The sequence below is a fragment of the Amia ocellicauda genome, chromosome 2, assembly GCF_036373705.1.
Source record: "Amia ocellicauda isolate fAmiCal2 chromosome 2, fAmiCal2.hap1, whole genome shotgun sequence".
Classification (NCBI taxonomy): Eukaryota; Metazoa; Chordata; class Actinopteri; order Amiiformes; family Amiidae; genus Amia; species Amia ocellicauda.
In genome coordinates, this window is record NC_089851.1 from 45,552,333 (window position 1) to 45,570,096 (window position 17,764).

Consider the following 17,764-nt stretch of genomic DNA (forward strand, 5'->3'; position numbering starts at 1 on the left):
TACAGGCCCGTCTGAAGTTTGCCAATGAACATCTGAATGATTCAGAGGAGAACTGGGTGAAAGTGGTCTCAGATGAGACCAAAATCAAGCTCTTTGGCATCAACTCAACTCGCCGTGTTTGGAGGAGGAGGAATAACCCCAAGAACACCATCCCCACCGTGAAACATGGAGGTGGAAACATTATGCTTCTGCTAAGGGGACAGGACAACTGCACCGCATCAAAGGGACGATGGACGGGGCCATGTACCGTCAAATCTTTGGGTGAGAACCTCCTTCCCTCAGCCAGGGCATTGAAAATGGGTCGTGGATGGGTATTCCAGCATGACAATGACCCAAAACACACAGCCAAGGCAACAAAGGAGTGGCTCAAGAAGAAGCACATTAAGGTCCTGGAGTGGCCTAGCCAGTCTCCAGACCTTAATCCCATAGAAAATCTGTGGAGGGAGCTGAAGGTTCGAGTGGCAAACGTCAGCCTCGAAACTTTAATGACTTGGAGAGGATCTGCAAAGAGCAGTGGGACAAAATCCCTCCTGAGATGTGTGCAAACCTGGTGGACAACTACAAGAAACGTCTGACCTCTGTGATTGCCAACAAGGGTTTTGCCACCAAGTACTAAGTCGAAGGGGTCAAATACTTATTTCCCTCATTAACATGCAAATCAATTTATAACTTTTTTGAAATGTGTTTTTCTGGATTTGTTTGTTGTTATTCTGTCTCTCACTGTTAAAATACACCTACCATTAAAATTATAGACTGATCATTTCTTTGTCAGTGGGCAAACGTACAAAATCAGCAGGGGATCAAATACTTTTTTCCCCCACTGTATATGTTTGTTTGAGGGAGTGTGTAATTGGCATGCTGACTGCAGAAATGTCCACCAGAGCTGCTGGCAGAGAACTGAATGTTCATTTCTCTACCATAAGCAGCCTCCAATGTCATTTAGAGAATTTGGCAGTACATCCAACTGGCCTCCCAACCGCAGACCATGTGTAACCACACCAGCAGAGGACCTGCACATCTGGCTTCTTCACCTATGGGATTGTCTGAGACCAGCCACCGGACAGCTGATGAAACTGGGGGTTTGCACAACTGAAGAATTTCAAACTGTCAGAGAAACTCACCTGCGGCTCGTTGTCCTCAGCAGGGTCTTGACTTGACTGGAGCTCTGGTGGACATTCCTGCAGTCAGGAGACCAATTGCACATTCCTTCAATACCTGTGATTTTAAATCCATAGAGTAGGGCTTAATGAATTTATTTCAGTTGACTGATTTTTTTTTTTTTTTTTTTTATATGAACTGTAACTCTTTGAAATTGTTGCTTGTTGAGTTTTTATTTTTGTTCAGTATACATAAGAAACGATATCTGTATTAATACATTTTATCTGTCTATAATTAATGAGATACCTGATAAATATAGATAATCTGTATAGAATACTGAAAATCTGCACTGGCTCAATCAGTGGTAATCACAGGCATTTTGATGCTTGGGTGATTGAGTATCAGGGTAGGATTGCTGGTGTAGTTGCTGTTATCAAAAACAGAATCAAGTCTGTAGATATTGTCAACGCCAGTAGATCCCGTGCATATTTTCATTTTTTTTTTGCAAAGGTAAATTCAGCATTACCCCCACCTCCCATTTTACTCTATAATGTTCACTGTAACAAATTGGACAGCATTTGTAGAGGAATAATAACATATTATAGTGAAATGCACTATGTCTCTGTTTCGTTGTGTGTGTAGGGGACGAGAATAATTTGTCAGATGTGTTCAATTTAGTTAGCAATGTAGTAATTTCTTGGTTTCTGTCTTCACTGATTTAATCACAAAGACTGGGACACTGCTGTTGGGGATACCATTCCAGACCAAACATTAGTCTCATCCTTATAAATGATGACAGAGGCAATTCCTAACATTGCCTCCTCTTGCAGGTGACTGGAAAGACTCCAACCCAACTCCCAGTTGAGCGCAGACCCAGCTTCTCGAGCCAGCTCCGTCTTTACACACTTTGCTCCCAAAAGTAGGTGTCCATTTTCCTATTGATTTATAGGTTCTGGTTTACATTACATAGATTTTCTGTATCCAGCACCTTCTGTCCGTTGCTCTAATCAGTATTGCTGTGCCTGAGATTGCACCTCCTGCTTGGTAGCAGTCTTCCTTTCCCAGCATGCTCCTAGTTTACTCTTTTAATAACTTTTTTTTTTGTGTGTGCATTACTTTATGATTACCTTTAGTTCTGTGAAGGGAAATCCAGTAGACTTTTTAAAATGTTCAAAACACTGGGGATGTCAAGTAGAGATGTGCACTGCTGCCTCCTCCCCTTCAGTTTTGTATAGCATGGTACAAGAGTCTGTGATTTTGTGATTAAAGTGGTGGGAAAATGAGACTCGCTGATGCTACACAGCGGAGCAAGAGCAAGAAAGTGTAAGCTGGTCATTTAGGTCACAGTGCTGCCGTAACTAAGCCTACAGGGACTCTATTAATATTGAGAAAATGTAATTGGACAGTTTTGGATTTATTACCAGGAAAGACCTGACTCTTGAAGGCAATTGTCTTTGAATTGGTGCTTTCTAGCGTAAAGTTTTTTAATGTTTCTTTTTTTAATGTTTCTTTTTTTTTTTTTTATGGAAGGCCATTAAATTGTTTATTCTTCTTTGTTAGAAGCACTTGATGTGTTTTGATAAAACTGGAAGTATCTGAGGTTGTGGATTGCGGGGTAGAACAAATAAGCCCTCATTTTGTTTCATTTTTTTTTTTTTTTTTTTTGCGTTGTCTTTAGTAAAGTATCTGATTTACATTCTAAATCAGTTCAGCCGAGCTGTGGCATGAGTTGCTTCTGTTTTGCACAAGGGATTAATATTAAATGTAATAACATTTATTAGAAAACTTTAATAAATGAAAGAATTAATGGATAAATAAATGCATAGATTTCAAAAATTGCATAAATCACTTAAAAAGCAATGTGTTTTATCTCCACAGCTTGAATTGCAAATGCGTAATGGTGCTCTTGTGAATGCTGACTGGCCCTCTACAGCAGTGACACAAAACGTAAATAATTTCACAATCTTGTGTTAGAGGAACTTGTGACTTGTTGTGCAGCCATGTCACGTGCCAGACCCCTGAGAGGGCTGGGTGATATTTGGTGGAACTGAGTTTGACCTCCAATCCATAGAGCTTCCCTGTCTGCGTCCTGAAACTGCAGCAAGTGTGTGCGGCTCTCCTGGGTCAGTGCAGGGAATGTACGGCCGAGTTCCCATCTGAATATTAATTGTGTATTTCAGATTTGGTATGAGACTATAAAAACAAAAGAACAACATCTAATTGTGGAGATAACTCTAATGATCTGCCCCAGGCAATCGAGATTTTTTTTTTTTTTGTCTTATTCTCTTCTCTATGTGTCGTGCCAGTTTTATAACGAAACACTAAATGCTGTCGTTTAAACCCAGGTTCCTGTTTCCGTGTGGATATTTTTAATTTCCCCAGTCTCAGTCTTCAGGGAAGAATGGATATTTCTCTTTAATACTGTGGTATACATGTGTGCTGTCGGTCCAGAATAATAACCTTGCTCAATTCATAGGCTGTTTCTGGCTAAGTGACAAGAAGTGTGATTTGTCTTATACAACTATTAAGCCAGTAACCCAGAGATCAGAGGTCAAAGGTTTGCCAGCACTTCACTGCTTGGCAGCTGGACTTGGCTTTGGTGTCTCAGTGAGTAAGTGTTTGCATTTTACTTGTTATAATTTTTCAATAGATTATTATTTTATTGTTCTAGTTATCTCCTGTACAGTTGAAATGCAGACCCTACCAGTTGCACCACTTCCTGTGTTGTGAGTCTAGATCAGTGACTGATACCAACCTGTGGTCAAGATGCCACTAATGCTAGCCTTCAGTTAATGTCCGAGTCTCTGCTTTGAACACTCGCAGAACGACGTAAAGTCTCGCTAATCCAGAACACACCAAGCTGTCCTGCGCACAGAAGACCCATTTGCTGTTTTTTGAAAGAGTCCGCTCCTCGCCCTTCTGCCTTCAAAGGCTTTGATTACCACAGTCCCCCCACTGCTCTGCGTTACACGGTGATGTGGGCGAAGTGAGTTAATCTCACTCCAGTGGCTTCCAAAGGTGTTCATTAGTGTCCAATTTGTGGTCACGGATTTATTGGCTGGCATTGTTGTTCTCGAGAGAAGCTGTTGTCTGTGCAAAATAAATTGAAGAAAACGAAACCAAACAATGGGCCAGACACTCTTCTAATATGTCTATGCTGCTTCTGACACTTTAAGAGTAATGTTATAATATACTACTTGGACTGGAGTGTTCCTCATGTACTAATTTTCTCCAACTTCACTTCCCAATCCCCTAAATGTCTGTGACAGGGGGCATATGTGCCTTTTAAAGATCAAATGGCTATCCAGTGGAGTTTTTATTCTAATATTTATATTTGTTTTGGAAGGTGTTGGGATATATAATGAACAGCAAAGTTGCTGACAGAAGATCAAGGCCTGTACCCCAACCTTTAACAAACCATTTCAGGAGTTCGGACAACCTCAACACACATATAGAAGGGAAATAGTTTATTTTGGCCTATACTTGCTTGGTTAAGGGAACGATGACCTGGCCATGAAGATGAGGTCATTGAAGCCCCACTACTAGATGGAAGCCAAGGAGCTGTGTTGGGGGAGGAAGAGGGAGAATGGATGCTGGGAAAGTGTGTGTGTTGACGGATACTTATGTTGGGTAAGGTAGTTGAGGTAAGGTAGGTGTAAGATTGGGCTACCCCTCCTCCTGAACTTCAGTTTAACACTCCATTTAAAGTATTTTTCTCCCAGTAAGGCAGCTTTGCCATACTTACACACTGTCACAGCCCCACTGAACACTATTGTGTGTATTGCACTGCCTCTGAAGGTTCTGGTTACTGTGTGAGGTATGATTTCCATTCATAGCTGCTTTTCTCTGTAAAAACCCAGGAGGTCAGTTTGTTTTTGCTGCAAATTATTACAAGTTTATTTTAATTATCAGCTTGGTTTCAGAGAACACTTTCACCGAGCTGTAATGATGTGTATTTGTCACTGTTATAAAACTATTTTTGGGCATAAGATTGCACTCTTGTTCTGAACAGAATTTCTTGATAATTTTTTCCCTCTTCCTCCTCCTCTGTGATTATGGAGTGTCTGTTCACGTTGTTACATTCTTGCTGCTCTGCTTTTAATTATTAAAAATTATGCCCAAAGAAAGTGGCACTGAAGTGAGTGTCTGTGTCACACGGTGCCGAGAACCATGGGGAGTCTGTGCTGAGGAGAGGGTGTCTACCATGTGCTGGAGCATTTGGTGTAATTTTCTGAAATTAAGAATGTAAATATATTTTTTAATAATAATAATTTCAAACAAATGCCATTACCGTTTACACAAGAAACCTTAAAACATTACAAAAATGCACTAATACAATCAATATAAAATGCAATTGAAAGCATTACGAAAGTACAATTGGTACAAAATAAAATATGCATATACAAGCATACATCTTTACTCGGCTCATCCCTTTGTCTAGAAATAATTCATTTTCAACAAGCAACTGTAAAAATATATAGTGTATATTTTGTATTATGTGCTGGTATAATAAAGAAAAGCACCATACTGGAGCCATGTAAATGTTACACAGCAGACATTGTCACTGAATGATGGTGTCATATCTCTGATTGATCATCAGAGAATTTCAGCTGGAGAAACATGCCATCTACAAACAAGGGAAAGCCTTTCCAAAGCCCTTTCTCACTCATAATGAGAACGTGTGCCCTTTCACAATATTAATTCTAAAACAATTCTAAAAAAGCAAGGAAAAGGTCCTTTTTTTTTTTTTTTTTTTTTTGAGGCTCACTATCCCAGCGCACGGTGAGGCTGCTAATTGTGAATTAGAGAGGGACGTGTTGCAGTAATCAGTGTATCGATTCAAAGGCAAAATGCACGCGCACATGACCTCCCATCCATTTACTTTGACATTGAGCAAAACAAAAATACAGTGTGGGGGTAATAAATAAAAGCCAAGGAAGAAATGCCTTTCTATCAGGTATTCCCCCATACTGCAGATGCAGGTCGTCTTGCCTCCTGCTGCTGCTGTAGAATGTGACCTGACTGTAGAACGATGATCGTGTGCCAGGCATTGTATTAACACAGCCACAGGCAGCGCGGCTGAATCCAGTGCGGAGATGCCGCCGCACACGTTGTGCATTTTAATGGATGCTCCATTAAACAATGTGATTGTTATATAACCTACATAATCACACACATCTCTTCACTTTTTTGGAATGTCTGAGAAGTTGAGAGAGATCCCTTGCGTGGAGGGTTTTAAACGTAGAATAATTTATTTGAGTTTCTTTAAGTAAACGGACACAAATGGGATTCTACTAATGAAAAACGGCAAGAAGAAGAAAAAAAAAAAAAATCTTCCAGCAAAATTGCTTTCATGCAAAATCATGAGTCTTGTTTCTCTGCTGTTCTTCGGGAGGTTTGTTCAGGGCGTATTTGTAGAAAGGGATGCTTTAATGCACCCTTATTTTGAAGTGGCCTTTGTTATGGGAAAGACATTCCTATCCTGAGGGCAAAGGAAGTTGCTTAACATTACTTTTCCTGGCCCAGACTTTAGGGTTTTAATCCTCCTTTTTCAGTGTTTGTCTTTGAGTGAGTAAGACTGCCAGAGCATGCTAGTTCCATCTCCACAGGAAGCCAAGTAGTGGACATCAAAGAGGCATGTCTTGACTTAATGACCCCAGCAACATTTTCACAGTGATGAGTTATTAACAGCATACAGATCGAGGGCTGCTGCTTCTTCTAAAAAAACGAAAAACAAAATACAAAAAGGTTAAAACCTGTTTTTGCACAGGTGCCTGTGGCCAACCCTCATAAAACCAAACAATATGCAGAACACTCCAGCTATTAGCCTCAACAGACTCATCAGCTGCCATGAAATAAATTGTCTCAATCCTTGTATCCTTTTTTGCATTTTTTTTTCTCCTCTTGCATGTCAGCAGCTTAGCATAAATACCTCTGTGCGATGTGATTTGCAACAGAATTTCCCCACCCAGACATTACAGTAAGTGATGGCTTTCCAGTATGTAGGTAGTTTTTTTGGCTTGTTTGTTTTGTGCACTAAATCACTAGAAGTGCTGGAGGAATTGGCCATGAAACACCGTGAAAATTAAAGGGGGGGGCAGAAGCACTCATGTTTTCATTTCATTCACTAACTGGACCTTGCTCCCATCCACTGGGCATCTGTTGCCTGTTTGTGTTGTCTTTATGTATGTATATATAAATATACAAATGTATGCAGCTTTGAAATTTAAAAGTGAGATTGATTGGTTGCTAGTAAAACCCTCTTGAAGGGCAAAACGGATGCATTTGTAGCTGCAGCAGAAACTTTGATTGGAGGAATCAAATTAGTATATAAAACTTCTGTGATCATAATTTTTGAAGAATGGTTACAGGTCTTTAATTACACCACAGCATTCTTGGTATCAATGGATAGTTCTTAAAATTCCATCATAGCATCACTAATGTGCGAGTGTACGGGCAACCTTGTAAGGTCATTTGTAATGTTTGTATCTGACCAGCTTATGATGAATGCTAAAGGACATATTAATATGCATTTATTCCATTGCATTGATTTCACAAGGAGGCGGAGAGGAGTGTGCAGGTAGCTATGCCGAAGTCATATTCGTAAATCCTTTAGCATTCTTATGATGTGTATTCTAGGATGCTTAAAAAATAAATCTGCACTAAATACAAATGCAAACACACACGATCCCGGCTGCTCCCAGTGCATTCACCTGTTGTATAATGATTGGGTGATCCAAATCCTCTGCAAAGCGGCACCAATGTCTGCCTGCACATGGCCATTGCAGACTTACCTCCCCTGGGAGCTTCCACAATTTACCTCAGGGGGCACCTGACCTGCTGTTTCCACTGTGACTTGTTCACACCTCAATTAAAACGAGAAGTGACAGGCTTCCTGGTGTGGAGAAGCCAGAGGAGAGCCTTTGTGAGCGAGTAAGAGGAGAAACCCAGACCGATGATAGCGGATAGGTCAGGTTGCTGTTAGCGGTGTCAGAATAACACGAAAACTTAAATCGATAATTGAGGCTGCAATATTAAATCGATCGATACAAAAATCGATATTTAGAGTTTTTTGCTTTACATACAATATAAAACACATCTGTTACAACGTTTTAGTATCTTCTCCATATACGTTTAGAAAAACATCTGCATGTTTGAGATGGTCAAATGTCTAACTCATTTATTTGCATTTATTTTGTGTACCCAGGTAAACATATTGAAAACATATTAATGCACAATAAGTTACTTACATTTATTGAATTGTATTAGAAACATTTTTTTTAAATATATATATATATATAAAGTTAGTGAAGACTACATACTTCTACTTCTTTTATGAACTAAGATCACAGAGACAGTCCCTGGCTAAGAAACCTCAACATATGGCTTTTTGCTGTGGGATTTAAAAGCAGTGTGCTCATTTTGAATATTTAATCCTTAATGTTCACGTATAAAAAATAATATTAAAAGTAATAAATCTGAAACCAAATTAGACTGATCTAGCTGTGTAGAGGGGACCTCTGCAAACATCCATATGGTTCATTACCTTTTACACAAAAGCTGACTTTTGTAGCAACAAGTGGATTGCATTTAACACCCCCATGCCTCCCTCTCCCCCTGCCTCCTCTTCTGAATGGTGTGGCTGTCAAATGCTTTAATAACCTGACAGGACTCAAGAGCTGGGCAAATCACCTGCGAGGTCTGCATCTTATCGTATCCTTCTGAAAGGAAGAGAATAATCAGCTGCAACTCAAGAGTCTGAAGTGGGGGTGGGGTGGGGGGGGATCCTCTTAATAGAAGTGACACGAGGATGTTATTTCCTCTGGCTTCCTTTCACGTGGATCCTTTTCTTTGTTTTCTTCTGTGGAGGAATGCCCTGTTTTGTATGTTTATTTATATTTGTCTCTCTCCTGAATCAAAATGTCTTTGCCCCACGCCAAAAAACTGTGATGAGTTCTGTCTGCTTCCCTGGCACATAAACGCAGGCCATTACTGCATGTGAAGGAGCAGCGCTGGCTAGACAGGAAACCAAAAGAAACATGCCCATCTCTCACTTGCATTGTTTTAATAGAAACTAATTTTAAGAGTGTGCTACTGTTGTCTGAGGGAGAGACGGCAGTTTTCCACGGCCTCTCATGGAAACGCACAGACCCTCAGGTTTACAGGCAATAACTCCGCATTGCTTTCTAATCTGGTCAGGAAGGTGATTTTGAGCCCTTGGGGTGTCCACAAAAAAAAATATATATATATATAATAAAAAAACAACCTATGAAGTGTTGCTTTACGGTGTCTGCGATGAGCCAGCCACCCTTCATTACAGGTGGAATTCCTCCTATGCCACCTGACCCGACTGTCTGTTCATACACTGCCTGGCCTGTGCTGTTTAAGTAGTAGGGTAGGGTATGGCGGTGATACAAACTTTGTAATTTTGTCTGATGCTAAGGATTGTGGGTAAAGATAAACCAAATCGGCAGTCAACACTCTGTGGGCAAAAGGAACGCCACAGTGATTTTGACCTTAATGGTATACTAAGCAAAGAAATTCAAAATTGGTTTCGGTTTAGATTTTTTTTTTTTTTTTTTTTTTTAAGTAGGCCTGGGCTAAATCAAATCACAAAACTGTACTCTTATTTTGTTTATATAGATGAGTGATAGAAACTGTCTTCTGACAATAAATTAAACTGCAATACATTAAGTGATTCGCCGTGAGGTTCTTACAGTTTTCATTTCTCCCATTTTGCCTCAATTCCGAATCGCCGGTTACGGAACTTGGCTCACTGCTGTGAGCTGCTTCAGGAGCTATGAGACGAATCGTGCGGCATTCAAGTGCAATTCAAATAAAAGCATGGTTGTATCTGCAGGGAACAAGTGTAAATATGTATAAAGTAGAACTGGCAGACAATTACTCTTAGATAGTGTTTTTGCCAATGTCTTTACCTATACACAGTGGAGAAACAATTTTTAAACACAATGCCAAATGTTGGGATATGGTCCTGGAAAGTCTAGCTTCATTGGTCAGCTTTTCAATTTCTAAAGGCTTGGTTCAGTTGCTGGGAAGGTTCCCTTGATTCAACACTTAACAGGCGTCTGTCAGACAGTTCAGTCCAGGTGGGCAACTACACTGATGTTGGTGCAGATCATTCGGACTTCTTGTGTTGTCAAAAAGGTAGCTTGAAAAGTACCCTGTGCTGAAGGTGTAGAAATCTCTGTGGCAGCAATAGCAATGAATTAAGATTCAGCTTTCTGACAGCAGACTCGGACATGGTGTAAAAAGGATAAGCGTACATGACACACTTACAAACGCAGGATGCAGAGCTGTCAAACCATCAGTACAGACTCGGATGCTATTACAAGTGTGAATCCCTATTAGCAAACTGGTCATCTGGAGCACAGGGAGAATTCCCAGTGGGCCAGTGGGCTGAGCAACCGATAAATAAAATATATATATTATCTCCCATCCCAGGCCGTTCAAGTGGGCCAGCCTAGTGGTCCGCATGAAAATATGAATACAAATTATGGAAAACAATAAGCCAAAACCGGAATGGGACACTGAGGAGTAGGTGCATCGACCTTACAGCATCACTAAAAGGCCCAAGCACCTTAGGAAGGCTTCAGGATCGCTACAATATACTGTATATATTTCCTATGTATTTCTATGTAGAGGCCTATCAATAAGTGTTAAATGCTGTGCCAATTTTAATATGACAAGGTGTTTTGTTACGGAATTAGTTTGACAGTAACTTTACTTTCTTGAATGACCTGATTTTAATGTTGTTTGCTAATGTTAATTTGGGATATTTAAATTGTTGAACTGACATCGATTGGACAAATTGTATTAGTTAACTGTGCCATTTTACCACTGATCGTGAAGCTGAGATTTGTAATCGCACGTTCATTTTATACCGCAATGACACAAGGTTTCTTGTTTAAAAAAGTGGTTTGGTCTGAATTTGCTTGTCACTGGGCTGTTTTCCAACATGGAAAGGGAGCCACATGTGCTGCCACGATACCTCGATCAGTTTTGTGTTGCTTCTTCAAATAACTCTCATGGGTTATTTTGACTGGATCTTTCATGGTGTTTTGTTTGTAACTGCCTGCTTCACTTTCTTGCTCAATCTGATGTATGGATATGTGCCATCGTCCTGTCAGTTGGTACTGACTGTACTCTACTGCTACTTTAAATTTACTTGAAGGCAATTACAAGTAGAGAAAATTCATGACATCTCCCTTGAAGTTCGGTTTCATCAATACTTTCAAAGTATTTAATTGCCTTCTGCAGATTTGTCCCACTTCTTGAGTATGGATTTACATTACATTTATTTATGTATTTATTTAATTATTTTGTCAGCTCTGGGATCTGTTCTATGGTCCTGTCCTATACTTTGATTTTACATTCAGAATGTAATTTCCCTGACCCAGAACTTACTTTCCTGTTCGTCCTCAGAGATTCTCGTTGTCCGAGCTGTGAGCATTGCAACACCGGATTACTTGTGCATAGCTGTGAAAGAGAAGCTGCACATGTGCACAGAGATTGCAGTGTCCATCTGGTGAATCCCAGACACCGAAGTCTTGTCTTTCACATCCCACCAAACTAAGACAAGTTCCATTCCGATTTAGTCCCTTTCCTTTACAGCTGGAGCAAACCTGAGCTGTAAATATACACATACACACCACACTTGTGTGAAGGATCAAGCAATGTCACATTTACTTTATGATACTTTAAACAGGTTGCCATTTATATATATATTCTCATAAAGAGCTGGAAAAGCCAGGCCAGAATAAAAAAAAATGATTGTAAAACAATTCTAACAGTAATTGCTCACTAACAAGGTGCATGCTAATTAAATTGCTTACTTCTGAAAAACGTAATTAGGCAGTTGAACATGGCATGCGGGTTTACTTGGGTATTCCTATGTTCTCGAAAGACCCTGTGACCATTTTCGGTCAATGGACCATGGTGCGTTGGAACAGTTGCGTGTGCCGTTTGCGACTGTAAGAGGTTTTGTTATCGAATGTGGGAGGCATTATGGGAGGTATTGTGAGGTCTCCATTTTGCCCTCTGTGGAGGAAAATCCCTCTGTCATCATATTCATTGTTAAGACAGAATTGGGAAACTGTAAATGTGAACCAAAATGTGATGTCAGTTATTCCTTGGGACACATCTACTTGTAGATGGACTTTCAAGGGGGGTACATGCAAAGGGAGGGGCAATTGGGCCTTGTAGATACAGAGCAGAAAGTGGAGCTGTTTGTGCTGTGTCACTGTAGAGGCTGCAGACAACTCTTATTCCAATTAAAAGGCACATAAATGGAGGCTGTGAGTAATTGCACTTTTCATTTTACGCTATCAAAATCAGCTCCTTTTTTACTTTTCTTTTAAGAAATAACAGCAAAATGATCCAGAGCAATATCCCTCCCTTACTGGGAGATAAAATGTCTGGCTGTATCTCAGAGATGTAGCTTTTTGATGAATGGAAGGTTTTCACTCCTTCCAGCGCCGCGCCGTCCCTGGACGAAAGTCGGAAGCGAGCCAGCTCACTCGAGATCAGTGGCATTTCTCCTGTGTGGACAGACTTGTGGCTAATGACACCTGATGCCCTGTGTGTTACCTGCCAGTGGCGGTGGAGTAGAAAAATACAGCATTTTTAATTAGGCAAGGCATCCTGTTTGTCTGACTTTTGCCTTCTGTGGCCTCATCTGGAACGAAACCAAATTAGCCAGCTAACAATTAAAGGACACTCAGCCCGCCAGCATGTACCAGTATGATCGCTATCCTACATTCCCCTGCTTATTATTATATAGATTATGCACCTTTTTTTGCCATTTAATAGTTTTTAATGTAGTTTAAAGGGCACTGACAAGGTTGAGGAACAACCAGAAACCCAAGTAATCTGCTCCCAACCTGTCTCCCTACTCCCCTCCAGACCCTCCTCCTTCCTCGCCAAAATAAATACGAATTAAATTAAACATACATCAGTAAATTTAATTTTGCTTAAGGAACAGTTTAATAAACCCGAGAAACGAACGTATGTGACTTCAGGGCACTGTTCAAATACATGATGGACAATGGAAATAAAATGTATACCATTCGCTGTAAGATCTTAATCGTGAAATGATGAAATATAAGTAAAATGTACCATTTTATATATTTACATTTTGCATAGAATAAATACTGCCATTAACAACCGTGTTTATTGCAGTTCCATTGTGGTTTCAATGTACATTTTCAACATTAATTTTGAATAGTGATCATCAACAGGTACAGTACAGGCTAAAACATGTAGCCTGAGTATTACATACAATATGTTCAGGTATCACTGTTGTTGGACTTTTTTTTTTTTTTTTTTTTTTTTTTTTTTTTATAACAAAAATGCCATAGGTTTAACAAACTATTCAGGTAGAGAGATGGGAAAATACATGCATAATAATAGGCCTATATATCAGAGTAACGCAAGAAAAGGACACAAAGAAATCACTGCAGGGGCACGCAGAGCCGTACAGGTTTGCACAACAAGTGAGGGATTTTTTTTTTTTTTTTTATTATTATTATTATTATTATTATTATTATTATTATTATTGTTTTATTTTTTTGCCAGCCCACACCTCAATTGTCTTAACTGATTAGCACTACACTCAATATATTTGCCAATGGCGGTACCACCCCCAAATAATTGAGTAGCACTCACCTTATTTTCTGAATATTCGTGTTTAAGGTTTATTTCTTGTTGTGCAGATTTCCGCAGTTCTGCACAGGTCTGCAGATTCCTACTGATTCCATTAGTGGAGCAGCTCAGATCTGCGCAGAACTGTGGAATTCTGCGCTGCATAATGTTATGTTGTTTTTTACGGTGCTGTGTGGCGCTGTGGGAGCAGGAGGAAGATGACAAAAAATTGTAAGTCTGATCTGTTGTGATTAATTGTGGTCATGATGGACATGATAATTGAACACATGGGAAAGAAGCATCTTGTTTACCATTGTCTCCTATATCAAATGGAGAATCCCACAATCATTCATATATTATTATTTTTATTTTATTATTTATTTCTTCGCAGACGCTAAGAGCCCAGAGCGAAGATTACATTGGGTAAATGGTCCTTCGATAGATAATATTGGGAACCCCTAGTCTAGTGTTTTCTCTGAGGGGTGCAGGGTGGCACGGGGAATTTGTTATGGGAAATTCTTCACCAATTGCAAGAAGTTGGTTAAACGGCACTGGGCCTAACAAAGGGAAATAAATATTTTTAATTGCAACACCTTATCTTGTCTCTCATTAGGTCAAACCAGGGATTGGTTTAACATTAAAACCTAGTGAATCTATCAGGCTTCAACTGCTATATTCTGTGGTAGTAAACCTGTACAAATAAATGTGCCGTGTGTAGTGTAGAGGTCTGTTTGATTTATTGAGTACTCCAATTTGTTTCCTGCTGTTTGCATATGCATAAATAAATCAGTCGATAGCTAGATAAACAGACACATCATGCCTGTTCTCAGCTGATGTTCTGCCTACTCCTCTGCAGCTCTTTGTGCGAGCTCAGACCTTGCAGGTGTTTTGCTGCAGCGGTGTCACTGCAGCGGCAACATGGCCCGCTCCTTTGTTTGCAGAGCAGCACAGCCCGTCACAGAGCAGAGGTCTGTCTGCCTGGTTTGGGGAACCTGATCTCCCGGGCCCACGCATGCCACTGAAGCCTTCTCTGACGCGCTTGCAGTCCGGTTCTCTGTGCAAACACACCCACGCACCCGAGGATTTATTTTAATGCTTTTTCTTTTGTTTTTTTGTGTTATTTTGACATTTCCTTGGGAAGTTTTTGCTGGTACTTTTCAGAAATCTGATGGTCATTCTCTGCTTTTGAATAGGAGAACGCAAGGCTCAACCGTGCTCTCTGCCTTGCAGAAAGCTGACATTGGTGCCATGGTGACTCGACCTTAATAAATGTGGTGGCCTTTGTGTCTTGTATTGTAGTGTGATTTGTGTTGTAGTCTGGGGGTTTTGAATTCTGCCAGGAAGGATTGCGAGTCTGCGAGCTGCCAGTGTCTGCTTTGGCTGGCCTTGCCGAGTTCTCCCTGCCTATGCCGGTTCAAGAGTTGCCATGGCTTCCACCCAGCATACACAATCTTCTGTCGCTTCAGTAGCTTCTTCAATTTCCTTTGGCAGCTGTGGGGTCTGTCTGTACAGGAATGGCTGCCTGCGGAGGTGGCCAGGCCTGTTGTTCATTTGCTCAGTTCTCAGTGTTTCAAAATTAACTCATTTACCACTGTACATGACATTCTCTCTCTCTCTCTACCTCCCTGGCTATATTAACATTCAAATATATAACCTACATTGAAAAGTGGAAGGGCACGTTGCTGGTGTAATGAATCAAGTTTGAAGTTACAAAATGTAAACCATACTCCTCTTGGTTGAATTTTGTTGTTTGTGTCCAATATTCCCAAGGTTGCGCTCCACAAATGTTCTTGGCATCAGCTTAACGATTTCATTTGCAGCAAGGCTTGGAAGCTGTATGTCGACCCTGCATGACTTCAGTGTATCTGTACGCATGCGCTGCATTTGAAAGATAGACTGCTGTCGACACTGTTTTCCTACCAGCTCATCAATTATTAAATTATTACTGCATCTGTTTAGGTTGGCATTTGGCTTGTGCTTTTGGTGGTGAGGCTTGGCACCGAAATCGTGACAGTGTTGTTTGGAAGTACTCTGTACATCTTTTGAGGCAGTGAGTAAACCTCTTGACATGCTATCATGTCTTTGCTTTCTCTTGACTTTGCAGCTCCCGAAAGTGAAAAATTAAATGATTTTGAATACATGATGCTCGGAAGAGAGGCACAGCACAGAGACTTTTTTGGACTCCTGGTAATAATAAAAAAAAAACATGTTATTTGTATTAGTGGCTGGGGTGGGGGGGAAATACAACTTTTAATTTCATGGATATTCACACATAAGGGTATCAAACTGTATGGAAAGCATTACAAAATAAAACTTTCCACTTTCTTTAATCTATTCTGGAATAAACAGAAAAACACTGCGAACAATGTAATCTACATTAATGGTCACCAGTGTCTCTGACTTTGCCAGTGTTTGTGTTTTTAATTTCTCAGGCTAAATGGATTATTCAGAATGAGTGCCCCATAATCCCAGCAGCAAAAACACATTCTCTCAAACATTTGGTTAAGCTGTAACTTGTACATCTGTGGTTCATATTATTAGCAGAAAAACACTGCGCTGCTCCTCTTTAAGAGCAGTTAATTTACCCTCAGGACAATACCATTCTACAAAGTCTAATAACCTTTTATTTTTTAATGTTGAAATTATTAAAACGAACTCTGCTGTTTTAGAGGAAGGCTTCTCGTTAATTTGTTGTGAAATTAAATTATCCTGTTCACTCTGTCAAAATAATGAAAGGAATGACAGCAGGATGTTATGTTATCTTTACCGATAATTGTAGAATTATCAGCTCAGCATCTGAACTAAATCATGCAGTGAGCTTCCCAGTAGCCAGGGAGTCAGGCACCGACACCCTTCTCCTCTGATATAGTGAGCATTTTGCTTCTATACTGGTTTAACTAATTTAAGTGTTTTGAGCTTCATCATTAAATCTGACCTGTCATGATTGTTTTCACTTGTGGAAGGATGGTCTTTGGTCTATTGTGTCATGTGATTTGATTGTTTTCATTTTTGGAAGGACAGTCTTTGGTCTGTTGTGTCCTGTGGCTGGAGGTGTTCCAGGTTAAGATGTTGAATGGTTTCACAGACCCAAATTGGCACTAGTCATGGACTACCTGATGTTATCTTACGTACAGGTACAATCTTAGTCTAGTACTAGACTAGTGCTACCCAAGGTCTGTGAGGCCAGCCATTTATTTATTTAAGCATAGCTAAGGATTTAAAAATTGTTTGATGTGAATACATGTGTTGTTCCTTCTCTTCAGTACACTGTGCTCAGTTGTGTGCTTGTCAACTCGCTGTTGTTACTGATTTTAATGTTTTCGAAATAAAATGTTCACCCCCACCCCCTAACAAAATCCTGGCAACATCACCAGAATTTCCCTCACAGTCAAATGGCAAAACAAATATGGTATGAATGGTAACCCCTACTGATTTCTGCCAGATGTGGATTTGATCTCCCTCAGAGGTCACAATTACTGAACTGTTGAGTTATGTGCAGATGTATTAACCCCATGCAAAGCACACACAGCAAAATGCCTCCCCCTTCCCATACTGGGGGTATTCAGTCAGGTTTTGCCCATTCTAAGCATATTTACACCAGCTGCACTGAGCTCAGGAAGATTAATTTGGGGATAGTTCTACGGTAAGGACCCTAAACAGACTTCCAAGATGAATCTGTGTGATTTTAATTTCTATGTCATGCAACGCATCTTTGAATATAACATGGGTTTCTATGGGAAAGTTGTGCTTGTTTTGCGTTGTGGTTTTCACTGTCCACCAGGATTTTAACTCGAAGCACAGTGGGATGAACTACAGACGGGGGTGAATTATCACTGTCCTCTGGGAGATTATAGGACAGAATAGACATGTGCTGGTGCCCTTACATAAGCAATGCATAGAGAGAAGGGGCAACATGGCAATCGCTATCCAGTTGGGAAGCAGGGGAACAGCTGGCAGTAAAATGACTAGCAAAGCCTACTGTGTTGCATTTTCCTTTGAGTAGGTT

At 40.2% G+C, this 17,764-nt stretch overlaps 1 protein-coding gene across 2 annotated transcripts in view; it reads left to right on the plus strand.

The window, feature by feature from the left end:
* The window catches only part of fars2 (phenylalanyl-tRNA synthetase 2, mitochondrial), a 166,811-nt gene that overhangs the window by 5,641 nt on the left and 143,406 nt on the right, over nucleotides 1-17,764 (plus strand). For both annotated transcript variants that reach the window (XM_066724284.1, XM_066724275.1), the window contains exon 2: nucleotides 1,929-2,017. The gene's annotated coding sequence lies outside the window, so the exon portion shown is untranslated. The remainder of the gene's footprint in view (nucleotides 1-1,928; nucleotides 2,018-17,764) is intronic.